Source organism: Temnothorax nylanderi, unplaced genomic scaffold (assembly GCF_030848795.1).
Source record: "Temnothorax nylanderi isolate EJ_2023f unplaced genomic scaffold, tnyl_v1.0 TNYL_tig0036_pilon, whole genome shotgun sequence".
NCBI classification, from domain to species: Eukaryota; Metazoa; Arthropoda; class Insecta; order Hymenoptera; family Formicidae; genus Temnothorax; species Temnothorax nylanderi.
This window is the reverse complement of record NW_027249098.1, coordinates 1,152,947-1,171,913: the sequence shown is the minus strand read 5'-3', so window position 1 is coordinate 1,171,913 and position 18,967 is coordinate 1,152,947. Positions and strand designations below refer to the sequence as shown.

Sequence of the window (18,967 nt, the reverse complement as noted above, 5' to 3'; positions counted from 1 at the left end):
TGACCTGTATGAATTATAAAGAAAGGAAAAATAATTAATAAAGAGAAGGTATATTTATCATTTTTAATAAAATATAAGAAAATCAGAGTGCGAGGAAGCGAAAGAGAGACAAAAGGTATGTATTTATATACTATTCGCAAACGGTTGCTTAAGATCTCCTGCCATCTTATGGAGTACAAAAGTACTGTTTGAAAGAAAGCATTGACCCGGCACGAAATAACATAATCCATAGGCAACACGACTAAAGATTTCATACCAGACGCTCGCAGTAAGAGAGTAAGGAGTGAAATAAAAATGAGATGAACACAAAGTGTGTAGAGCGAAGTGAGAAGAGACGGGCGGAACGAGAGGGAAAGAGGGGGAACAACCCTTCTCCGTGTCTCCGCGAGGAGAGAGAGACGTTGAAGAGGGATGAAAAAAAAGCTTATAAATGAATACACAGAGAGAAGGAGAAAGAGAGAAATGTTTGAGAACGGGAACTTGGCTGCGCCATCTCACGAACGTACATATTTGGCGGAAGACAGCAGCCAGGTGCAACGGACCTATTGACGTGTTAATTGCGCCTGAATAATTAAAGGGGGCACCTCTCCCGGCAGCGGTGCTCTTTCCTTTTAAAATGTCCCCCGATCTCGTTAACCCGCTCCCGGGAGGACGGAGGAGGGACGCGGGGAGAAGATGGTAGGACAGCCGGTGTCGCGAAGCGGAGATCGAGGATAAAGCAACTGGAACCAATTCGATTGCTCTAACTAGCGACAGCGAGACGAGAAACTCCGAATTGATTGTCGCTCGAGATTGGTATATCTATAACGGAAATACCGGTGATACACAGAAATACGAAAAGTTTCTCGAAACGTTTGTTACCGTGACGAATTTCGGACAGATGTTTTATCGGCATATAAACGTGTAGTTTTTCGTGCGAAAAAAAAATTTTCCCGGTCCATTCGATATAATTAGAAATCTCTTTTTTCTCGTCCGGCACGTGACAATGCAGCTGTTAGTTTCGACTAATAGCTAAATATCGAAATTGCTGTTGAATTTAACTTTTATTTAGGCACAATTTGGGCGTCCGAAATTCGAATTGTCTTCAAATATCGCCCGGATTTATAGCAGTTTGTTTCGACGCAAGAGAAACTTTAAGCAATTTCCAGCGTTTAAAAAAGGATAAGGGTATAGAATGGACATAGTGGTATAAGATGTGAAACAGACAACAGTAAATTTGTATGAATAATTTACAGAGCTATAGATTTAAGAGTATACAGAGATTAGTTCGTAAAATAGTACAAAGACTAATGTTATAAATTAAAAAAAAATGTACGATCGATTCCTAGTTTTTATTTATCCGTCGATTCGACCGTGGTATCGATATAATATCCTTACACATTTATGATCATTAAAAATCGAAAAAGTTTATAAGATAATAAGTCAAGAAGTAGATTCGAGAGCTCCGGAAGAGGATGTTAAATCCCATCAAAGATTCATTGCGATATTCAGCTGCCTCGCAGCTGTAAAATTCGATCCAAGTGGCTCGGCATTATTGCTGAAAATCCCTTCGAGTAAAGAGAACAATCCGCGCTCTCTCGGTAAGGGATTCGAAACGAAAGCCGTTACGTATGCCGTTAACAATGTCCGGTCGGGGCCGGACTTTCATATACTTGTGCGCGATCGAAACGGGGAAAATGCTCAAGCTGTGGCCTGAATAATTGACGATTTAGCAACGTGTATCGGCGGAAGGGAAGGGTTCGCGGTGATCGTAAGAATATCTAACCTCGACGCGAGTCCGCTGTATTATTCAGCGGCTGTCATCCCCGCGTCTCGAGGGGGGACGAAGCGCGTCGCGCCGCTTGCCTCCAGAAAGCTCGAAAGCTTACGATCGCGAGCGCTTATATATTCTCCCGATCGTAACCCGCAACGCTTTATCCCTCGATATTCGCCTTATCTTCTCTTTTTCTTTGATAACCGGACACACGTACGAAAGCGTTGTGCATGCAATCCGCGCCTCACGCATATACACACACGGGCGTCACACATGCACGCGAACGCGATGCGTCACGTGCCGCGGCTCTCAACTATAGACCCGATGCAATCTTAATGCGATCAATTATTTACGGCGCTCGTCATCGCCCATTAAATATTCCACGCTCGACGAAAGAGTCCTCGCGCTACCCCCGGAATTATTCCGGGCCAGTATTCGCGAAATAGCAGCGCCGAAGTGCAAACACGCTATTCGCACCGCGCCGCTATTTTCGCGAAGCTTCTAATGGCGTTAGGGAGAAGCGGGAGCATCCCGTGGGAGAGGCACCTGTCGCGCGGCGAAGGAAAGATTCTCCTCCGCCGCGATCGATCCCCAGGAAGATCGGTATGATAGACCGAGATGTAGTCGATGTTGCGAAACGTCGTGAGATAAGCGCGACGCGCCCGTATTTGATAGAATTAAGATTAATTTCACGGCGACTTGGCTTATTACAAAAGACTTATCGCGATCTTTGCCCGTTGGTGAAATGTGGCGTAGCGTGTTACTGCCCCGAAGCGGCCCTTCGATTAATCGAGCTTAAGTTCGCAAACTCTTTTATGTATAGCCCCGCGTTGCCCGTATTTATCGCCGGGAGCGCGTAATTGAACGCGTAATTATACGTCGGTCGACTCGCGCGCGAAACTTCATTTCTGCAATCTTCTAAATGTACCCCGAATGTATCCACGCGACGACGATACCTAGCTCTATAAATATAAGTAGTTACTACTCATCGACGTTGCAATAGTCCATTTTTGCAATCTCCTAAATGTATTTAAATGGATCTACGCGATAGCGCGACTGATCGCATCGCCCTATAAATACAGGCTGTTACCTGTGCTCCTTTTTCTCTCTCGGCAAACAACGCTCGATCGATCGCGCGTGCAAGTCATGAATCATCCTTAACGAATGAGCGTCATAATGGAATATATTATCGTGGAATATGGCCATCAAAGATGTCAGAGTTTACTTTAACAAAGGGCCCATAAATAACAGAAGCGTTCTAAGTAAAGCAGGCCTGAAAGCTTCGGACCTTCCATCTTCTAACATTTTTTAAAACGGAAGTACAATTTAAAAAATATATAATAGAGTTCTTTTTTAAACTAAAATTCGAAGCGAGAAGTAAACCAGAGTTATATGAATAATGTGTTATATTCCTTATGCAATAGTTTTTGTTATTTAATATCTTTAATATTTTTTCACTGAAACTTTTATAAGATGATTATCGTATCCTTTTGGCTTTTCATGATTGCGCTATAACGCGACTGCCCGAAGGGCTACCGATCAAGTTCTTGCGATCGATCGCCCACGTCGCTCTCTCCCCTTACGCCCCCGCAGTACGAGAGCCCCTCTAGGTTCCCGGAGGGAAACGGGGCACCGACCGACCAGGGTTGATATAAACTGTGATTGATATTTAGTCGCGCCACACGGCACTTAAGAGGATTAAGGACCATCCAGGACGAGTATCGGCCGGGAACAGCCGTGACCCCGAGCACGTGCATCCGGGGACACGCAACGATCTCCCGAACGTTGGCCGGTAGGTAGGTAGGTAGGTTGGTAGATAGGTAGGTGGTGGAGACGTTCCAGGTCGATCCAGCAGCGCCAAGGATTCCTCCCGTCCTGTCCGACGCGACTGAAACGCGCTACTACAACGCCGCAACTCTGATTACAGTTAGCTCGGTCCGCTGGCCTAAACCTCCATATAACGCGCATCGCGCGGTCGTCGGGGACTAACCCGACGACGACCACTACGCCACGCCACGCCGGGCGCGACATCCAGCCCCGACCATGATTATCCGGCGGATTGTCTTACCGCATCCTAATCTCGAGAATGCTCATATCGGAAGGCCATCGAACCAGGCTTTATCCATAGCGTATCTTTGGCGCCTTTCAGACTTTTTCCGTATAACGTAGAACCGCTAAATAATTAAAAGAAGAATAACGAAATAAACAAACATAATATAGAATGCCAAATTTTATGCAGCAAACTCGTCGATGAATTTAGAAACTATTCTTCTTTTAATAAAGTATTGATTTATATCCCTTCTTTACTTTTCTTAAAAATTGAAGAGTGTTGAAAATTAAAATTCCAAGTAAAGTAGCTCAAGTCAATTCGTAATAAGTTAGAGTATAAAAATCGCAGGATAATAAGAAAGAATATTTATGGAAGTGCGGTTGAAAAAAACGATTATTCGAAAACGCGCTCGAAAACAATCATTCTTCAATGAAACCCTGATTAAACCATAGTTATGTTGCCCAAGTTTAGCCGGGATATTCGAGAAAGAATATTTTTATTTCTTATTAATGCTCGAAATGGTATAAAATGCTGCAAGTAGGATATATATTTTCGTTCCGCGATTACATCTGCAGGAAGCGTGTTCAGCGGGCGATTAATATCTCCCTCGTGACAGGGATAGCTGCCGATTTAAATGAGTCGTTATAAACGTTTAAGGCGACTTCGCGACAATCATTCGCGGATCGGCGGATCGTTACGTTACATCGAATTAAAAACGACGTGGAAAAAAATACGAATTCAAAACGTGCCGGTTATTTTCGAGACGGACTTCAGAGAGAGACAGAGAGAGACAGAGAGAGACAGAGAGAAGGCGGGAGGAAGAGGAGGGCTGAATTTTTAATGAAGAGCTATTACTTTCCCAATGTGACAGCCACGGAAATAGACGGAACGCGTCGTCAGAAATACGAGCCATATTGATAAATTTCTACGTATGTATCGCCTTCTCCTTCCTCTCCCTTCCAACGATCTTCTTTCGAAATAGCTGGATAGTTTCTTGAGAGAAAATTTGATTGGATGCCGTGTCTTTCGGCGCTTTTTAAATTCCAACATTAATCATCTCTGCGATTCGCCGTTAAATTAAAATTTTTCTGAGGCCATGTTCAGTCGTGAAAGCGTAAGATTTTATCCATTTTCTTTGCTGCTCTTAATCTTAATTCGCTCTAAATTTCTAATCGCCCGTAATTGAAAAAGCTACAGAATCGCGATAAAGAAAGACAAGTTCGTCTGTCTTTCTTCATCAAGATACTCCCGAAACATTGTTGAGAATGCGATAAGCGGGCAGACTATCGCCCCGGAACAGTATTAGAAGCGGCTTGATGGATTAGTGATAACCGTTATCTATTCCAGACGTCATCCACGGTCGAAAATAGCAGTATAATCGAAGACACGACGGAGAAAGAGCGAGGAAGAGAGCGAGAGACGGGGAAGAGAGAGCTCTCTCTGAGCGAGTCGGAAGGGCGCGATGAAGAGGGGGATATTCCGGTAATGCCGGGGCAGGCTCGTGCGAGGTGCGAGAAAGGAAGCGTCGTTTCCGCATCGCGATTCCGCCCCGTCATTGGCTCCGATTCCGTGCTAACATTAAACGCGAGCCCTCGGTACACTCTCGTGCGGCGCGGGAGACAGGGGGTCAGCGCGGGGGTCAGGGGGGGGGGCGGGGGGAGGATTTTAGGGATGGCCGCTGTGCCGTTCCACCGTCCTCCCATCCCCCCCGTCCTCTCATCGATAATATACGATCGTGCATGATTCTGCTTCGTGTATCACAATGGCCCTCCGGGCAAGCCCGTTCCACCTCTATCTACGTACCTGGCGCGCCGAACTACCGGCGCCCGGAGTCCGCGGTGGATAATGAGTGATTAGGTAATTAGTTGTCCAATATTCGCCCCATCCACCCGTTCCTTCCTCTCTCTCTCCTTGACGCGCTCCCTCTCCTCCTCGCTCGCTTCGTCTATCCGCGCGATCTTCCCAGCGTTCGCCAGCTCCGCCGCGTGGCCTCCTGTTACCGCTTGACCGGATGCGTTGACCGGACAGTACGGACGTACGGATGATAGTACGACGTCGCGAAATATCGTAAGAGAATATCGTGTCAAGAACGGCTTTGTTAAGAGCGACAAATAAGCCAAGAAGTTCCTTTCTATTAAACATTTCAAGTTTCTTTCACTGACAACACGTTTAAATTGAAAAATATTGAAAATTACGCAGTTTTCGTATTAGCAATTTTGGAAAGATAACGAATCTAGGTAGTTAAACATTTTTAATTCTTGTAAGATATTTCTTTCAACGACGAATCGAAATCGAAAATCCGTTAGTCTTTTATTACAATTATATTTTATTACATAGCTTCACTCGTTAATTGAAACTAGAATTTATTTCAAGACAGCTGTGACTTTAAATTTTCTTTACCAGAAATATTTTCGTAACAAACATTATGAAAAAATATAGGATTTAAAATACTTTGAAGCTGCTCCCATTCTTCTTACATTGTACGTATACCTATATAAAGCTCATCTCTGCTCTTCGTCACCCAATTGCGCGAAGAGTTCGAGCCTCACGAGCGAGTATCGATTTACAAGGGAGAACGGGAAGAAGGGTGAAAAGAAGGGCACGTCTGTCCAATACCTATGTCCAAAAACAACCGAGTTCTCCAGCCCCGGAGCTGAGGAACCGCCATGTGTGCGGCGCCCGAGACAACCCCTTATAAATATAACAATTAAAAAGAGGGCTGTGTGTATGTGTGGAGTGCCAAACGTCCTGCTTCGAGGGTGGACACCCCGCGGGCACCCCTACGCAGGACGGAAAACAGAAGGGCGCAGTCCGTTTGCCGCTGCGGGCTTCTTTCCGTCGGCAGGACACCAAAAAATAACGGAATAATAATGAATCGAATTTTCGTTTGTTCACAAAATTTCGCCGCTTTCTATCATCGACGTACGCGAAAACAGGAATCGTTTAACCCGCGAGAAATAGCAATCTTAATTTATCTTTTGTTGAACATATCAATATTATAGGAAATAATTTCCATAAATAATTACATACTGAACTGGTTAACTGAGTTTTAGCTAATTCTATCTCCCGTTCTAATTTTGTCTACGGATAATTAGTTAAATTCCCGTTAAATCCAACCGATGTTGTGCGAACGGTCCGTAATAATTTTAACTCTATTACGCTTCGATCTTATCCGAGTCTGCCGCCACATTATCATAATTATTGGATTAAGAGGGTAGCGAAGTTGACTCCGCAAAGCCGTCGACGATGCGTCTCGTAAAGCTGTACCGATTGTTTGACGAGTGATCGAAAAGAATACTGGACCGGAGAAAAGGAGAGAAACGGAGACCAGGCGGCGATCGGTGAGGGCCGCGTGGGCGACACGAGGGAGTTAATTCACGAAAGCGCCGAGGCGAATTCAATTCGCGCGAGTTAGCGCGTGACGAAATCGCCGCTCGTCGCCTCGTTGCCAGCGACCTAGGTCATAACTATTTAAATGCCCGCAGCTGGATAAATTGTTGTATTAGTCACGCCAAGCTTATATTAATACGTGGCCCGTCCGGGTTCGTCGTTCGCGAGCCCGTTATGTCCCCTTCCGACAAGGTCCTACTTAGATTACACGAAACGGGAGGACGAAGCGTGGATCGCTTGTTTCTAATCCTGTTAATCTCGAACATTTCGAAAATCTATGCGAATCGCGAGCAACAATATGCATAAGGTTATCCAGATATATTTCAGTTATACGTAAGACAAAGTCGGGGAGATAACGCGGTCGAGATATATTAGTAAATGCCACTAATTAGCCGTGACATACTAAGGTGACTAACTCCATTGATTCATGTAAATGCTCCATTTAAGAAAACGATGAAGATCGCGCCGTTTGCACGAGAGCAAATCTTCTATTAAGCTTCGACTCAGTCAACGAATTTAAGTATCTCCGGAGAATCCGCGAATTCTCTCGCGGCGCTTGTTACTCCTGACATAGATTGCAACAGGCGACAGGCCGACTGTAAGTTAAATTCTCTCTTCCTCAATACAACGGGCAATCACCGCCGATCGAAGTACAACGCATTTTATCGAACCAACGACTCGACGCGTCTTCGGGACGCGAGGGGCGGGAGGAGCGCGAAGAGAGAAGGCGAAAGAGAAAGAGAGAGAGAGTGAGAAGCAGAGCGACCAGTCACCGGTGGTTATTTAGGTGATTACGCTTTGCTTCGCGGGCGACGTGTGCGCCGTACACGTTTGATCGCATCGTCGTCGCGACAAATCGACATTGTGTCACTGCGCCTCGTTGCAGCAATAACGCATATAATATACGCGCGCGCGAGCGAGCGAGCGCAGCATTACAGACCGCTGATGTAATACTTTTATGATCGGCCGCCGCAATTTCTCGGTGACAACACTCGCTATTTCTGTCGCCGAGTTTGTGCACATGACTGCCGCGACGAGCAATATATCGCGCAAATACGCGCGACGCTCACGCCGATATTTATACAGGGTGTTCGTCGTTTCCTTCCGAACCGCGGGTAAAAACTACGGGCGACGTTGGATCTTTGCTTAGCTCTCTCTCTCTCTTTCTCTCTCTCTCTCTCTCTCTCGCCACCTCACGCGTGTGTCCTCGCGGATAATAAATATATAATGAGAATTTTATCTTAGAGATAAGGGAATGATAACGGTAAACGATGACTTCGCTTGATATTTCATCCATAAAAGTGATAACATTCGTAAATTATATTTGTCTTGAAACATATAGAGCGAAATTATTCAGAAACTTGCGTAATAATGAAAGTACTCAATGAATAAATTAATTCCTAATATTCATAGAAAACTGTACAAGAATCGCTCTCTTTGTTTCTCTATTGATTTTAAGCTAATTTTATTTCGATAAAAATATAACAATGCGACAGCCAAGCTACGTAATAATTGAAATTTATAAAAATGATTAAAGAAGATTAATATTTTAACGTCTGAAAGTTAAACTGACTAGTGACTACATACTCGACAATTTGAAATGCGATCGTCTGGACAGGAAAAAGTACATATTCGGGACACCCTGTACAATATATCGAGCGTGCTCCTTTTTTTTGCTCCCTCCGTCGGCATTGTTCGTCCATGTAACGCGAGTCGTTTCTCGCTTTCAAAACGGAGCTTCCTTAAGCGGAGGAGAAAATCGAAGCCGAGGCGATGAGGGGGTACGCCGCGGCCGCTCGTTACGTAGGTGGAATCAAGGCGAAACTTTCCGCATGAAATTGCAACGTGCGCCCGGCCGTGTAATGCCCGAGTGGTACAACTCACCTGTACGTTACATGTCTTCGTACGCTGTCGATACCGCTCGCAGTAGAAGCTGCGCTTTTTCCACGCACGGTGCATTGCTCTCGTCGAAGTCCATCCGCGCGTCGATGCTCTTCCTGTGATCCTCCGGCCTGTCACGAAACAGAAAAAAAAGGAGGCGCGATTGAGAAAAGTGAGCGGCGAGAGACGGTTTCGCGGACCGAATTAAGCCCGAGAAGAGCAAAATGAACCGGCGAGTAATCTCGAAAATTTGTATGAGATCGCACGCTTCCGAAAACTATATTAAATCAATATAATTATCTAGACGAGATAATTATGATCGCGTGACTGCGATATCTGCAGTTTACTGCACTTCTATTAATACCCGATATCTCTATTTCAACTTCTACTTGCTCCTTTGCAAAGTTCCCAGCTGGACACGTATAGGTACGTATGTATGTGGCATTTATAGCGAAAAAAGGTTAAAGATCGAAAGTGGCTTCTATTTGTGTATACAAGCCACCCTTCGCGTTTCCTCCGAGACACGTTAATCCGCAGAAATACGCGACTGGTGGTGGCGAAGATTGCACGGGCGGCAAAGTAAAAGAATGATTTATCGGTCGGCTGACTTTTCCCACTCGTGCGGAGAACCCGGGTGATCTCACTCATCGTATAGCTCGTATCTTTTACTCGCGAGAAACACAACACTAGCGATGGTGTTAGGTATCGCGTGATCCGAACTTTTCAAAAATATCTTTTACATTTCTCTCTTTCTCTTTTCTCTTTATATGTATATATACACATATCTATTTATTTATAATTCACGCGTGAATGGGGGAGTGGGGTAAAATTTGGTGGAGAATGAAAACGCCTCGTTGACAGACTGGCTCGTGAGCGATGCGTTTGACGTACGCGGCCAAAAAAAAACGAAGGAAGAGACGGACGGAGAAGAAGGAAGAAGGGAGACAAGCGAGTGGCGAGAGCAACGGTTACAGCAGAATAAACCCCTCAATAATGAGTTCCGCGAGTGAATTCCCTCGGTGCGGAGAGAGGCTCGAGATAATAAAACAGAGCGGGACGGCGTCGGTGGTCGAAGGGGGACGAAAGGGGGGCCCAGGAGGGTGGCGAGTGGGTGGCGGAGGGTACCGGGGGACGAGCGGGGATCCGAGGGAGGTTTCCGCACTGGCAAGAGTAATAGTAAGAGGCAATAAAATATAATGAAATAACATCCAATCCAGGAGAGATATTGTGAAAATATTATTACTAACTTATTACTCGTTGGGCACGGCGTACCACGCTCTCGACCTTTTTCTCCATTTTTCCCTACCTTGCTCCCCCCCAACCCCTCTTGTTCTCCAGTCTTCGTTCCCCGCCTCTTCCCGCTCTCGACAAATATATACAGGGTGCGCCTGAAAAGCTGGAACTCGATAGTACCATTTGCGACGGATTTTTACTTGGCAGAGATTCGAATAGCTTTGTTCGATTTCTAATGTTAAATATGCCGAAAATTGACATCGAATCCTTCTTTCGAACGAGAGTTTAGTAGAGATTAACTGTAAAATATGGTTTCTCTGGTATTTAAATTCTCTCGTACAAGCATAATTCGATAAAAAATTATAAGTTCCAACGTTAAATGATTTATTGTGCAAACTGCGAAACTATACCATATGTGTACCACAACAGTGTTAATTATAGTGTAAATTTTCGGTAAAGTAATATATATAAATTTTCGAAAATTTATAGAAAGATAAGAAAAAAGACTTGCTAGCAATTAAGAAAAACATTTCGTATAAAATGACAGCTATTTTCATAATTCTGCGAAAGTATGACAGAAGTAATAAATATTTCTCGGTGATATTTTATGTTTTGTTTCAAAACCTGGCTTTTCGGTTAAAACCGAGTAACACAATTTTACATATACAATCGCTTCATTTTTAAACGAAAAATTTCTACTCCTTTTAAGCGCACCCTGTATAACCCCTTCGTTCCATCTTTCTTCTTTCTCTCCATCCGTTTCGTGGTCGCGGAAACGCGATAAAATTTTTCTCCCTTATCGAGTCCCAATAAAAATCGGTTACCCGTGGCAGAAGACCGCTGGTGTTCTCGTCGGTCGGACGCTTCGTGAGACGCGACGAAGATCGCCCTCGCGAAAAACGGGCGAATGCCGCGTCGCGTCGCCGAGTCGCAGACGACGACGACGACGACGCGGCAGCGCAGATTTCCGCGGCTCGTTATTTTAAATTAACGCGAGCGCTCTCCGTATTTTAAATTATATCAGGGCTGGATCCCAGAAGATTCTCGAGAGAGAGAGAGAGAGAGAGAGAGAGAGAGAGAGAGAGAGAGAGAGAGAGAGAGAGAGAGAGAGAGAGAGAGAGAGAGTCGGCCGCCGACGTTAAAAATTAAGTATCTAAGAAAAGCGAGTTTTCGTTATAATAATTTTGTTGTGATAATCATTTATATTCATGAGAGGGATACTTTCCATTTTCAGAAAGAAAAAGAGATAACCGGAACGCGTTCTCGCTCTTCTCGGAAATTAATTAACTGTAAGACCACGGACCTCACCTCGTCTTCGGATTTCGCGGCGTGCATTGCGGCACAAAGTGCAATCCCCGCGTTTTGCGCCGCGCAACGTAGACGCGCTGCGCCTACCGCCGCTAGCCTAATCGCCCGGTATCGCCGTCGAAATTATTCCCTTTTAGCGTTGTTAGCTCGGTACGCTCGCGATTCGCGATCGATCCCCGGGTTCGTCCGGCTCTCTCGCATTTGAAATGCAAAGTGCGCGGCCGAGCATTATCTTCCAGGAAAGACCGGCGGACGAATAGAGAGAGAGAGAGAGAGAGAGAGAGAGAGAGAGAGAGAGAGAGAGAGAGAGAGAGAGAGAGAGAGAGAGAAAGAGAAAGAGAAGGAGAAAGAGAGATAAAAAAAGGAAAGAAACACAGAGAAAAAGGCAGAAAGAAAAGATTATCGCAGAGCGAGATATCTCGGGGAGAGAGATCGCGCGCACGGTGACGAAAGATGGTTATATAAAACGCGGTTAGAAGGAGGAGAAGGAGGAGGGGAGTGCGCGGGGTAGGTAGCGGCATGCAACAATCCTATCTGACCGTGTAAATCTCTTGGCGTCGTAACGAAGCGGCAAATCGAAACTAAACGGTAGCCCATGAATGGGAAATTAGAAAATAACGTTACGCTGGCGCGAGGTCGCGCGCGCGCGCGCGCGCTTCCGGCCGGGACACCCTGTGCATGTATACACGCGTGTATGCATGCGTGCGTGGGTGGGTGCGTATGTGCGTGCGAGTCGTCTCACGCATCGGAGCTGCCGTAATGCGCATTATTATCTCGTAAGCGAAATCTGGTTACGAAGTCCTTTTATTAAAGATTTAATTGATCGACGACGCTTAAAACGCGCCCGACCGCCGTCTCCGTTCGTGCGTTTCGCGCTGCCTTCCATCCTCCCGCTTCCTACCTTTTTCCTCTCCCTCCCCTCCCCTCTCTCTCTCTCTCTCTCTCTCTCTCTCTCTCTCTCTCTCTCTCTCTCTCTCTCTTCCGTTAAATAAACTTCTCTCGCTGCATTTCTTCTCCCTCCTCACTTCCCCTGTACCTGTAATAAAATTCGCCTTCTCCTCCTCCCCTCCCCCTTTTTTATGCACGACCGTTACTTGCGTTCATTTGTTTTCCGCATCTTAATTGCATCGTCGCCAAATTGGATTCGGTGTCTTTCTATATTTGCATTTCTGTTGTTTTCGAATTTTCCGGTCCGTCATTTTACACCACTTACGTGTTATATTCCGAGTATATTGTTCTCGTGGGTTCCCATCCGGAACATAATAAACCGCCATCCGCCCTATCCGTCCATCTATCTACCTATCCGTCTCTCTTTCGCACGGCTGAGTTCTTTTTTTTATTTTTATTTTTTCACTCGGTCTAAAGAGCTTAGCAATGTAATCGGAATATTTTTACGCCCTCCCTTCATTCGCCTATTATTACGCGGACGAATTTCGAATGAATTTTATTTCCGGCTCGCAAGATACTTTTCCGAAGTGGCAAATCTCGCGATCCGCGAACGATATTGGGCGGATCGGATACCGAGAAGCAGAATGACGAGAATCCTCGGAAAAATAAAATACAGTTGTATGTGCATATTTTAAGATCCCTCGTGAGGATTTTAAATGGCAACGATTTTATTTTCCACGAATTTACGAATATAAAAAATTTGCCGTCTTGTAATCTTTCTCATTTATTTTACTCGCGCAAACATTTTTGCCGTTTGCTAGTTTCGAAGTCTCTACACAATCCAGCGGATACTAAGTTGTGTCGAAACATGAATTTACTGAAAATACCACGGCGAAATTTTGCCGCGAGTTCCATTCCTACGCGCGCGCTGGATAGCTATTACTTGCGCCCGTCTATATGCCGGGTAATTTGCGAGAGTAGAACGATTTGTCGAGACAACGTCGCTTATATAAATAATATGTCGTTATGCGCGAAACATAGCGCGCGCGGAGGGGCTCTCTCGTCCGTGCCGCCGTATTCACGTGTCTTTGCCACACACGTTATATAAAGGCATCTTGCACACGGCTGTATGCGTGCGCGCATACGTTCGCGCGTGTGTGCACGTACGTCCGCGTCTACGCTCGACGCATACGCGCCAGAAATAAGCAGTCCGCGACGGCCGTAGGTAGCGCAAGTAAGAATAATGTGTTTATTCGTCAGATTAAATATCGCGTTCGCGCTTTCTTATTTCTTCTTAAATTTTTTCTTCTTAATTTTCTTTCTTAAATTTCGTACGCGCATCTCGCTAGACTGAAATATATTTTATATGGAAACTTCCTCGACGAATCTAGATTCGCCACGCTCTAACGTTATTATTTTCGTTGTCTCCCAAATGTCTTTAAAAAAATCGAAATTCGCGAGTACGCCAAACGGCGCGGGCGCGTGTTAATCACGCGGCATCCTCGGCGAAGTCGACGTCTTTTCTTTTACGATGACACGTGCACTCAATAAATGCATACCGGTGTAATACATACGCACGCGCGTATATTACGAATATCCATAAACGCGGACCTAGAGCCAGCCGCGTTTCGCGCTCGCAGGTTAGCGCGCGGGGCGTATGAATAAAATACGGCTCCGGGCCGAAGATTTCGCCGAGTCGACTCGGTATAACTCGTCTCTGTCGCATTTGCATCCGCATTACGCGAGCGTATACCGCCGGCTTGCGTAATATTATAATCAGCCGCGGGAAAATAAATAACTATGGCGTCTACCTGGCCACCTCTCTACGCGTTTCCTCTCTCTCTCTTCATTCCCCCGTCCGCGTCTTCCCTCCCTCTCATTCTTTTTCTTTCTATCTCTCCCCGTCTCTCTCGCCGTCAGATAACTATCTTTCCGTTTCCTGCTGGCGGGCCGCAGTAAATACACATAAGTCGTAGCAACCTACTTGCTATAGTTGAAGAAAAGGAATGAGTCGCGGTCGCGGGAGGAGAAGAAGGGAGGAGGGAGGAGGACAAAGACAGCGATAACACGTAACTACAACGATTTCCACTTGAATTAAGAGCACCTCGTAAAACGGAATTTATTATTCGCGCTCGGGGGAAAATTTTTGCGGAGCGACCGCTCAGGAAGAAGCTCTTCCCTCGAAAAGGGGAGGAGAAAAAAAAAGAAAGGGAATAAAAGGAAACAAGAAGAGACGGAGAAAGGGAGCGGCAGAAGGCAGAGATCGCGCTGCGGCGTCCGCCTGATTAAATATCATGAGGAACTTGGAGCGAAGATTGCAACGCGCACGGCGGGAAATGATACCCCGTTGTTAAAACCCCGGGAAACGTATAGCGCGAGACTGCTGCCGATTCACGTGAATTCTAGGAATTTCGCCCGAGTTCAGGCCGGAAAAGAGTGCGAGAGTTTTTTAATTGTAGCAGACGCACCCGCACTTCTTTCCTTTTAGTGACCCTCTCTCTCCTCAATGTAATTTTTATATAATGAGACTATAACTTTTATACAATGAGACGTGTTTGTTCAATGTGCTTATAAGAGATGCGCTTCTAGGTGCGCTTGTGAGCGCGGCGATACAGGGGTTAACGCACGCGAGAGGGACGCCTTCTCAGGAGCATCAAGTGACAAGTCGAGTATCGCTATAGCCTGAAGGGCGATAAAGGAAGTTCCGTCCGTATCGCATACACATATATCAAATGATACGTGATGGATAAAAAAATAACACTGTAGCATGACAGGAAGAAATATATCTGATTAGCTAATTAGCTTGAATAAATGTTGATAGTAACTGTGTTACAACGATTTAAAGAACTAGTTATAACATTATTTCTTTCGAGAACAGATTTGATCTTTCATCAATAGTCGAATGTATCCTATAAAATTTCAAGTCATTCGTGAAAATTATTAAAAATGTGCCTAATTATTTGTGCAGCCAAGTAAAACGTTACTTATTTCTCACGCCTCCTTAAAGCTTTGTTAGATATATGTCCACCTTCGAGACTCCGTTTTAATACGAATATTTTTTCAAATATAACCCTTCCTTCTTTTCAAGAGATGTCCGTATTCCATTATGACGTCCAATTCCCATCGAATTGCCGACTCGGGGATGCGCTTTAAAAAATTCTACCGGCTCGTCCGGCTTTTTCCGGCTAAGTGATGACAATCATTAAACCGGTGAAGCCGTCCGCGCTCCTTCGTTTCGTGGAACCTTGTCAGGTTCGTCCTACTTCGTAGACTTCTCATTAGGGAGGATTCGACTCAGGAATATCATCAGGATACAGCTCTCTCGCATCCAGGCACCTGTTTCTCTCTCTATCTCATATTTTCACCCTCTTTCTCGCTCTCTCCCTATTTCTCTTTTGCCGTTTCCCGCACCCTCTCTCTCCGGCCCTCTCCCTCGTCGCCATATCTATTCCGTGCACTTGCACGCGCTCGCATGCATACGCTCGGCCGCCACGTACGAACGCACAAACGACAAAACACGTATTACGTGTAACTGGAGTCCGCGCTAGAGATCAATACACATAATAGAGGGTATCTATAGCGGGCGCAACCCGTGCTCATTTACTTAATTGTGTTCTATACGGCATAACCGAGGCGTGGTGGTGCAGCTCGTGTAGGTACGCGGCCGCCTCTCTGCTACCCTCCTGCCGTTGCCCCTCGCATTTGCCCCCCTTCCTGTCGCTTCCCCCCTGCCGACCGAGGGAGGAGGAGAAGGAGGAGGGGGGGGGAAGGGGGGCCGAGTGTGCGTAATATTCAGACGTATAACGCGCCGGGGCCGCGTAGGTACATTGGCATCAATTTATGGGGGTTGGGAGGGCCGCCCCGCCAGGCTATATATATGCTCCGATAGGGTTGAATATCTCGCGCTTTTGTGCCCCGTCCACATCTCCGCGCTTCCGCCCCTCTGTCTTTTCCATCCTCCCTTTTGCCGCCCTTCGCTCGCCACCGCTGCGCGCCGCTCGCGCTGCTCCTTTCTGATGCGATTGCGTTTCGCGTGTTTTTGTCTCGGCCTCGAAGTTGCTCCTTGCACGATACGAGTGCCATCGAGTGCCTCGCCGAACAAGAACCATTATTTTCCGAGACTGACGAATGCCTCGCTCGAAATGCGCCCTTCGAGCTCATTACGCACAATGCGCGACTTCGGAAAAGAGAAGCCGAGTTAGTAAACGCATATTTTACGGTCGGTTAAGGAACTTTGTAGATGACTGAACGTAAAACTGGGTACGGAAATCTTTCGAGTGTCATTCCAAATTATATATAAAAGTCATATATACAAACTAGGAGTTAATTTTAACAGTAGATTCTTTAACGAATTTGAAATCGGTTGAAGGAAAAGTTGGAAAGAGATGTTTTGCGTTGCAACTTTTTAAATATCAAATATTTTAATAAATACACTCAACGGCTGTGCGGCTATAAGTCGTGCAAATCGACCGAGGCAGAATACCGAATCGCGAATTCGCAAAAATAACGGTCGCGACCGCGACAGCGGACGGGAGTCGGAAGCCGAGCGAGTAAAAGCTCGCGCGACATCGCGAGAATTCGCGCGGCGCGAAAAGGGTCGGAAGCGATCCCGCTTTCGGCGGCGGGCCGGCGGTCGACGACTGCGACGAACAACAAAATGTCGACCGCAATTATGCTGTAATTAACTTGGAAACGTGTGCGCACGTACACGCGCGGCGTACACACGCGGCGTACCCGCACGTACACCGACGGCGCGTCGGCCGGCTTCACAGGTGGTTGGGGATTTTTGTATTTAGCGGTTGGCACCGTTCGACGTTTACACGTTTACACGCACCGTCCGGCTGCGTTATATGCACGTTTGCGGTGACGGAAGAGAATTTAAACCAACCACCCCCTTCCGCCTCTCTATAACGCCCGCCGCGCCGCTTCGCAGCCCCCCCCCTCGTCCCGCCGCTGTCCCCTCCCCCCCGGGGCTACAAATTCTGATAAACCGTGCCGAAAATTAGTTGGTCGTTCGCTATCTTATTCCTCTCCATTCGCCGACAGGTGTTAACAACGTGTCGCGGATCGGACGCGGATTATTTTAATCCTTTCGCTGATGTCGACGTATATATGTATATCGAGAGTTACGAGCTTATTTCATTTCCGACTTCCTTGACAGATCCACGGCCGATTTCCGAATCGAGAAAGATTCAAGCATATCCGTCGTTGTAGTTATCTAATTATGCATTTCGTAGAGTTCTTTCTAATTATAATTTTCTTATTTTACATTAACAGCCTGACTAATAGCTAATCCTTTCCTATTCTTTCACTTGTCTTGAGTGACGTCGCGGAGGAAAGAATATAGAGAAAATGCAAGACAGAGATTTGAATATAATCAATTTATTGTAACTAAAATCGGAGACGGAGACGCGATTACGGTTATCTGATTACAAGTATTACAGCGAGCCAGTTAATATTATATAATCGAACGTTGAATAACGAAATGTCCCCTTCTTCCTCGCGTTCTCATTCTTATTCTTCCTTACTCTTATACTGATGGGACAGGAAGACGAGACTGACGTGTTCGCTCTTGGAAAGTAAACAAAGTGCAGTGGTTTACATGTTAAACCGCAGAAAATGGAACGGAGAGAATTTCTCCGACAAATAGCATGAATTTGCTGAGCCATTGGCGTGTACTCCGCGGCAAATAAAGACGCCGCGCCGGAGAAATTCGTAATAAGAGGCTCATTTGGAAAGCACAACGATTTCACGGTCGTACGTCATTGCTTCATGTACAATATTTCTTCTACCGTCACAGCATGTTAAATATCTAAATATAAGTATCTAAATAAATTTCAATATTTGCTCTACCGTGATAACGGACGAAATTTCATAAAAAGATTATGAACTAAAAAACGAAAATACGAAGAATGTAATAAGTATTGAATTTTTATTTTGCGCGATAATATTGGATACAATATTGGAAGATGCCAACAAATGAAAGCCGATTTAATATTGCTTTTGATTATTTCCTTAATGCAATATTTCTCTGTCCCGCAAAAAATATCAAAATGAGTTTTTTCCATAAGAAAAGCGATGATTCTTTTAACGCCTCAACAAGAGTCGAAAGCGAGGATGACTAGCGGGTTCAACGCTTCCGAGAGCGGCGGCGGTGGCGGCGAGCGAGCGTTGCTTCCGGTCGGAATTACGGTTTAAATTATGGTTACGACTTGGGCGTTACAATATAATCATATCGCGATTGTGTACGTGGTGTTTATTACATTATTAAATATACATCGCGCTATCATTAGCTATTAAATATATCATTAATACGCGGCGTAATGCCAGAGAGTGGTTCGCAATGCATGCATTCGCTCTGTTTGTCTCTAATATAACTAATATTACTAATATAACTAATGTAATTAGGAACATGGGAGTTGGGAATATCAATAACTTTGCTTATTTAAGACTTAGCAAATAAA

At 45.5% G+C, this 18,967-nt stretch overlaps 1 protein-coding gene across 2 annotated transcripts in view; it reads right to left on the bottom strand.

The window, feature by feature from the left end:
* The window catches only part of LOC139771184 (protein bric-a-brac 1), a 352,506-nt gene that overhangs the window by 278,814 nt on the left and 54,725 nt on the right, over positions 1-18,967 (bottom strand). The window contains exon 1 of one of the 2 annotated variants that reach the window (XM_071703760.1): positions 9,078-9,206. The exons of the other annotated variant lie outside the window; for it this stretch is intronic. The gene's annotated coding sequence lies outside the window, so the exon portion shown is untranslated. Of the gene's footprint in view, positions 1-9,077; positions 9,207-18,967 lie in introns of those variants that run through there. 2 annotated transcript variants of the gene reach the window in all.